The sequence below is a fragment of the Glycine soja genome, chromosome 16, assembly GCF_004193775.1.
Source record: "Glycine soja cultivar W05 chromosome 16, ASM419377v2, whole genome shotgun sequence".
Classification (NCBI taxonomy): Eukaryota; Viridiplantae; Streptophyta; class Magnoliopsida; order Fabales; family Fabaceae; genus Glycine; species Glycine soja.
In genome coordinates this window covers 36,834,376-36,840,900 of record NC_041017.1, presented here as the reverse complement: position 1 = coordinate 36,840,900, position 6,525 = coordinate 36,834,376, and the positions used below count along the sequence as shown (strand labels likewise).

The 6,525-nt window shown below is 32.8% G+C and overlaps 1 pseudogene; it reads right to left on the bottom strand.

Annotated features, from left to right (window-relative positions):
* LOC114389588 lies at positions 1-5,194 on the bottom strand (annotated as a pseudogene).
* Between the last annotated feature and the right edge of the window lie 1,331 nt (positions 5,195-6,525).

Here is a 6,525-nt window from a genome sequence, read left to right as displayed (position 1 = left end):
TTGGCATGAAAATTGGAATCATACTGACATTATAGATATCCATTATATTAAAGCTTTTCAAGTTTGATACAATAATTAAGACTAACACTCATTACTAGATCTAAACAACAACACTTAAAGGGAAAATAATTTACTATCGAGGAAGAAATTGACTTATAGACATTTCATTAATAGAGAATAAAGTGGAAGCATTGATATTGTGACTTGAACTTGATTCTTGTGCAAATGCTTTAGGATCCTTTCTACCATGTAAGAAAAGGGCAGGTTCTTGAGGACGTGGCAATTCAATTAAATGACTACTAAGATAAGAAAGAATTGCAACCATTGTGGGTCTGTCATCAGGATTTTGTTGAACACATAATAAACCAATTTGAATGCATTTAATAACTTCAATTTCAGAATAATTTTCATTAATACTTGCGTCTAGTATGCTTAAGGGTGTTTGATCCCTCCATTGTCTCCAAACCTGTAACAATTTGTCAAATTAAAAATTCAAGTTTGTACACGTCTTTGCAATTAAATCAATTTGATTTACCATTGAAAATGAAACATATGAGCAATAATGCACTGGAACCAAATAGTTAGAAGATTATCATACTCACACAACTCAAGAGGCCATCAGCAACACGATGTGGTTCATATAAGCCTAAATTCTTTTTTCCTGAAATAATCTCTAGAACCATCACACCAAAACTAAAAACATCTGATTTTTCTGAAAATTGTCCAAGCATTGCATATTCTGGAGACATATAACCACTGTAAAATACAATAAAAATAATGTTCATTTAGACAAAATAAACTATGTGAAGAAGCAAGAAATGTGAAAGGATAAGGAATAATATTATGCCAAGCTTACTATGTTCCAACAATTCTCTTTGTATTTCCTTGGTCTTGATTTATTTCAACACTTCTAGCCAAACCAAAATCAGAAATTTTTGGAATCATATTTTCATCTAATAAAATATTACTAGGTTTAAGATCACGGTGTATGATTTTGAGTCGAGATAATTCATGTAAGTAATAAATTCCTCGAGCAATTCCTCCTATAATGTTGTAGCGTTCAAACCAACTTAACATCTTTGCTCGGTGAGAATCTGCTTGTTTAACATTGAGAAATGTGAGTGTGAGATGTTTTTTTAATTTAATCATTAAGTTGAATTAAATAATATACATGTATATATGTGTGTATAAACATTAAATAATTTAGGAGTTTAAGGGTGGCAAGTGTCAAACCAAATAAAAAATAATCAAGACTCTTGTTTGGCACGTACATATTCGTAGATAAGTATTTTTTCAAGTTCTTCAAGACAAAATCCGATGAATGTCACAAGATTTCTGTGTTGAAGTTTGGCTATTAATAAAACCTCATTCTTAAACTCATTTGCGCCTTGCTTAGAACTTTTTGAGAGTCTTTTTACAGCTATTTGTCGTCCATCAAAAAGAATGCCCTGGAAATCAAATCATTATTTATGTGAAAAACAAGAACAAAAAAGCAAGTATATGCCACATTTTCTCACCTTGTAAACTTCTCCAAACCCGCCTTTGCCGATCCTATTATCATTTGAAAAGTTGTTGGTTGCTGCTTCAATTGCAGCCAAACTAAATTGCAATGGCTCTAAAGTGACACTTTCATGACCAACTGAATCAAATATATATAATTGAATTTTAATTAAGTTTCTAAATACCTTGAAACTTAAAAAAGGCATAGGTTTAACATTTTTTTTTCTTTCAATAATACTTACAATTTTCTCTAAGAATAGTCTTAACACTCTTTCTTGCTTTTCTCTTTACCAAATAATAGCGAAGAAAGAAGAGCGTCACAGAAACAATTGTGGGTACAATAATGAAAATTATTGTTCGCAATCAGACTTTTCTTTTACCTGCAAAACAGTCAACATATTGCTCACATATAGTAGTATATAATAGACAACTTCATAATATGAGAAGTACTAGTGGTTTGCTTCCTCCAAATAGTATGCCTCGTTCTAGTCCAGGTTACACTTTAGGAATTTGTAAGTAGATACTTTGGCCAAGCTAATTAAGGGCGGTGCTAAATAATCAGTCATTGAACCATTCAAATTAAATTTTAAGGTAGAATGACATACAATATTGATTTGCTTGATCATTCTAAATTTTAATGTTATATTTATTTTGTAAATTAATGATCAAACTCATCATCAACACCCAATCAAAATAATCTACTTTTCCTCTTCCCTTTTTTACCTTTTTACCTTTTTCTTATCATATCAATAAAGATTGTGTCCAAATGGTTTGTGATAAATCACTTCAAATCATTTTAAGGGTGGATAAGTAAAAGTGTAAAATATAAAAAAATAGTGAGTTAGAAAGTTTAGAGTATTAGATTGATGCAAGAAGGACTTTAAATTAACAATGTTAATCTCACAACTTAAAACACATACAAGATAGAAAAAAATCAGCATGAATAAAAGATGTGGTTAGATTGACAAAATTTCTTTATAAAAAGAATTTATGAATACAAATTAACAATGAATTATGAACAATCATACAAGAAAACTTAAAACTATATTTTAATTAAAAATTTTAAGATTTAGGTTTATGAATATTTTTTTTATTTATATAGTATTTTAACTTTTTCATTCCTAATGGACGTGAGACTTTATCTCACATTTATTTGTAATTCATATTTTCAATCGGTAAATGGTTAGAAAAACAAGTCATGTATAGAAGCCTTTCCTGGATTCCTCTAAGTTTTTGAGTTTCAAATAGATGCTCTTAAATCACATAGCAAGATTGCAAACACAACTCTTATTTTTCCAACCAGTGTACCCTTGAACTTTGTATATACACTTCAACTTCCACTTTGATCTTTTATTCTATCTTTGATTCGCAATTGTCCATTATCGTTGCCTTTGTGTTGTTCTTCTTGGAGATCTAATATTGTAGATCGATTCTAGGGATGTTTTTTTTGGAATAGAATGAAAGAAGAGGGAAGCAGGTGAACGCTGTAAAAGAAATGTTGTAAAGATGGTTGCTATGACTAGTTTAATTTCCATGTGTGGGCTAACACAAGAGCCACCAGGATACCATTAGTTGACTGGGGTTGACACTTGAACTAACTTCTTTTTTTATTACACTTAAACTAACTAGATGGATGACTTTAAATTTTAATAATTTCACAAACTAAGTTCACGGATTTAGCTTATATGTTATTCCTTTTCAAGTTATTCCTATATTGTATATTTAAACGATGTTGCATAACAATTATGTTATTATTTAATTGTAAACCCATTTCATGAAAATCATGAAAATCATGAAAATGATATCGTTTGAAAGAGGTAACACATGATAGCTTGAAAAGATACAATAGAAAAACTAAGTGGTAAGTTCACCGTGTCTGATAATTTTAGGAACTAAAACCGTGATATGCTATGATTGTAATACAAGTGTAGTGGCAGAAAGCAAATTTCTATCTCCCGGAAATTAACCAAAAAAGACTACTACTAAAACTAAAGAGACTAAGGAAAATAAGATAAACAAATATTACTTGTCAACTTTACCTTGAAGGCCTGGTGTAGAAGGATTACCCGCCATTGGCGATTGAGTTTCTTCACCACTACCCCTGTAAAATTGGAACAATTCAAACCTGAGATTGCAGCTCGGATATAGAACTCTTCCCCCTACGCTTCCCAAGCGGGACCATGGAATATTTCTATTTATATCTTCCAGACATTCCTTACAACCATCACTAGACAAATCCTGCGTGCATTGAGCAAGAGTATACAGAGTTTGCAAATCAGTCAATTTTAATGATTTGGTGACATATCTCTCAGTGGTATCCCCTGCCTCTTGGGCCAGCTTAACTATGGTATCTGATAATGTATAAGTGAAGAAGTTTTGCCCAGGGATGGGGCCGGTGGAGGAAGTGGTAACGCTCAGCATGTCAGTTTTTGGACTTTCTTCCAATTCCGAGAAGAAATTCCGATTGGAATATCGAAGCATGCAGTGGCTGTACCAAATGATTCCCTCTTGAAGTGAATTGCAAACTGAGGATATTCGGTGGGTTGCGTTGAGGACGCATTGTTGGCAGAGTTGAGAGGGAAGATCGCCTCGGCACATGAAGAGGCCATACACAGTTTGCTCTACGTTGTCCTCGTAGTATTTCTTCCCATTTGTGGCATTGGAAGACAAGTAAAAGAGAAGGGTCTTGAGATACATTTGGAAAGTGCTGCCAACAGTTACATTGGTTGGGCAACTGTGGTTTAGATAAGTTGGATCTTCTGAAAATTGTGAATCTGCATCGGGATAATTTGTGGAGCGGTAGAAAGGGTACAACTCATACCTAACATTACAACTCGGACATAGAACTCTCCCTCCCGGCTTTCCTTCACAGCACCATGGAAGGTCTCCTATCACTTGACTGAGACAGCTTCTGCAATCAAGGGGTGACAAATCTGGAGTGCACTGAGCAAGACAATAAAGGCTCTGAAATTCAGATATGCTTGTTTGGCTTGTGGCAAACTTCTTGTCATCCTTAGCAGCTTCATCTGCAGTTTTGTTTATTGTAGAAAACAGTAAACTCATGAAACTTTCCTGGTTTGAGACATTTGCAGTGTTCAACAGGGCATATGCAAGCGTAGTGTCCACGGTGGAGAAGAAGGAGCGGTTGGAATAACGAACCGTGCACTCTTCGTACCAAATCACAGCTTCAATGGACAGTGAGCACAGTGAGCTTAGTTGCTGGGTTGCACTTTGGACGCAATGTTGACAAAGCTGAGGAGGAACGTCACCCCTGCACATGAAGAGTCCGAAGACAGAGTCAGAGGGGTTTAGTGCAGGGACTGTGGTGTTGTAGAATCCGTTGTCGCCGGGGTAATTTGAAGATAAGGAAGAGAGGAGGTTCCCGACGTTTATTTGGAAGGCACTGTTAGCGGTAGTGTTGCGACCGTAGCAGTAATGGTATAGATAGACAGGGGTGGAGCTTTGATCCTGTGCGTCAGTAGTTGCAAAATTGAGGAAGCTAACAAAGAGGAAGAGGAAGAGAATCTTGTAGGAAGCCATGGATGCTATTGGTTTATGGTTTGTAAACAACTCCATCATCGTTTCCTTTATGATGGTATAGTATAAAGACTTATTCAGTTTGCAAAGTCAATGATTATGCAAGTCAAGAGAAAACAAGAGATAGAAAATAATTAATGAACGGATGACAAAGTTTGGCATCGAATATTCTCTTTGAATTAATGGGTTACTATTCAATATCAATTAATTCCTTTGCATCAATTGAGTGTTTGCTAATGAAATGGATCGGAGCAGGAATGTTTCGTTGAAATTACGCACCCAAGTTAATAGGTTTCCGACAAATAAATTAACATCATAGAGACCTCGTTGTTGAAACATAAACAAATTTTTTATTTACTAAAAGAAAATATTTTTAAAAAAATTCAAGGATTAATTTAATAATGAATTATCTATCGTATTTTTTACACCTCTGAAACATAAATTTGAATTTTTTTATTTTTTAGGGATTAATGACACCAAAATGAGTATCTAGCCTACCTCAAACATTAAAAAAACACTAGGAAAATAAGATATTACCTTATGACTGACATGTAACCACCGTAAATTAAAAAAAATAACAAATAGTTAATTTAACAGAAAAAAAAATTATGTGAAGAAGTAAGAAATTAAATAATATTATTTGTCCTCTATTGGTTTGATTTATTTCAATAATTCTAATCAAATCAAAATCTCAAATTTTGGAATCATATTTTCATCTAATAAAATGTTATTAGATTTGAGATTACCATGTAGGACTTTAAATCATGATAATTCATGTAGATGATAATTTTTTAATCAATTTCTCCTATAATGTTATAATGTTATAACGTTTAAACTAGTTTAACAATTTTGATCATTGAAAATCTGCATGTTTAAATGAGAAATGTAAGTGAAAATGTTTTGAAATCCATTAGTTTTGTTCAATTAAATTTATGTGCTGTGTAATGCATGAATCAAAATCAAATAACTTGTTTAAGGGTGATAAATGTCAAATCAAATAAAATATAGTCAAAGTTTTTGTTTGACACATATTCATAAATATGTATTTTTTTTTTCATCTTTTTATACAAAAACCAATGAATGTCACAAGATTTCTATGTTAAACTTTGCTATCCATAAAACTTCATTCTTGAAACTCATTTGCACCTTTCTTTGAGCCTTTTGATAGTGTCTTTACTGTTATTTGTAGTCCATCAAGAAGAATGTCCTTCAAACCAACTTAACATCTTTGTCACTAGAATCAGCGTTTTCTAAGTCGATTGATTAGAAACTTTTAAGATGGTTTTTAATCGTCTTAGAAAGACATGTCATAAAATAACATGACTTATACTACGACAGTTGTTGAACCGTCTTAGAAATGTGACTATTCTAAGACAGTTATAAAATAACTGATTTAGAATGGTAGTTCTACGAAGGTGGTTTTTGCACACAACCCGTCTTAGTATATTCTACTTCCTAAGACGGTCTTTTCTTTAACCGATTTAGAAT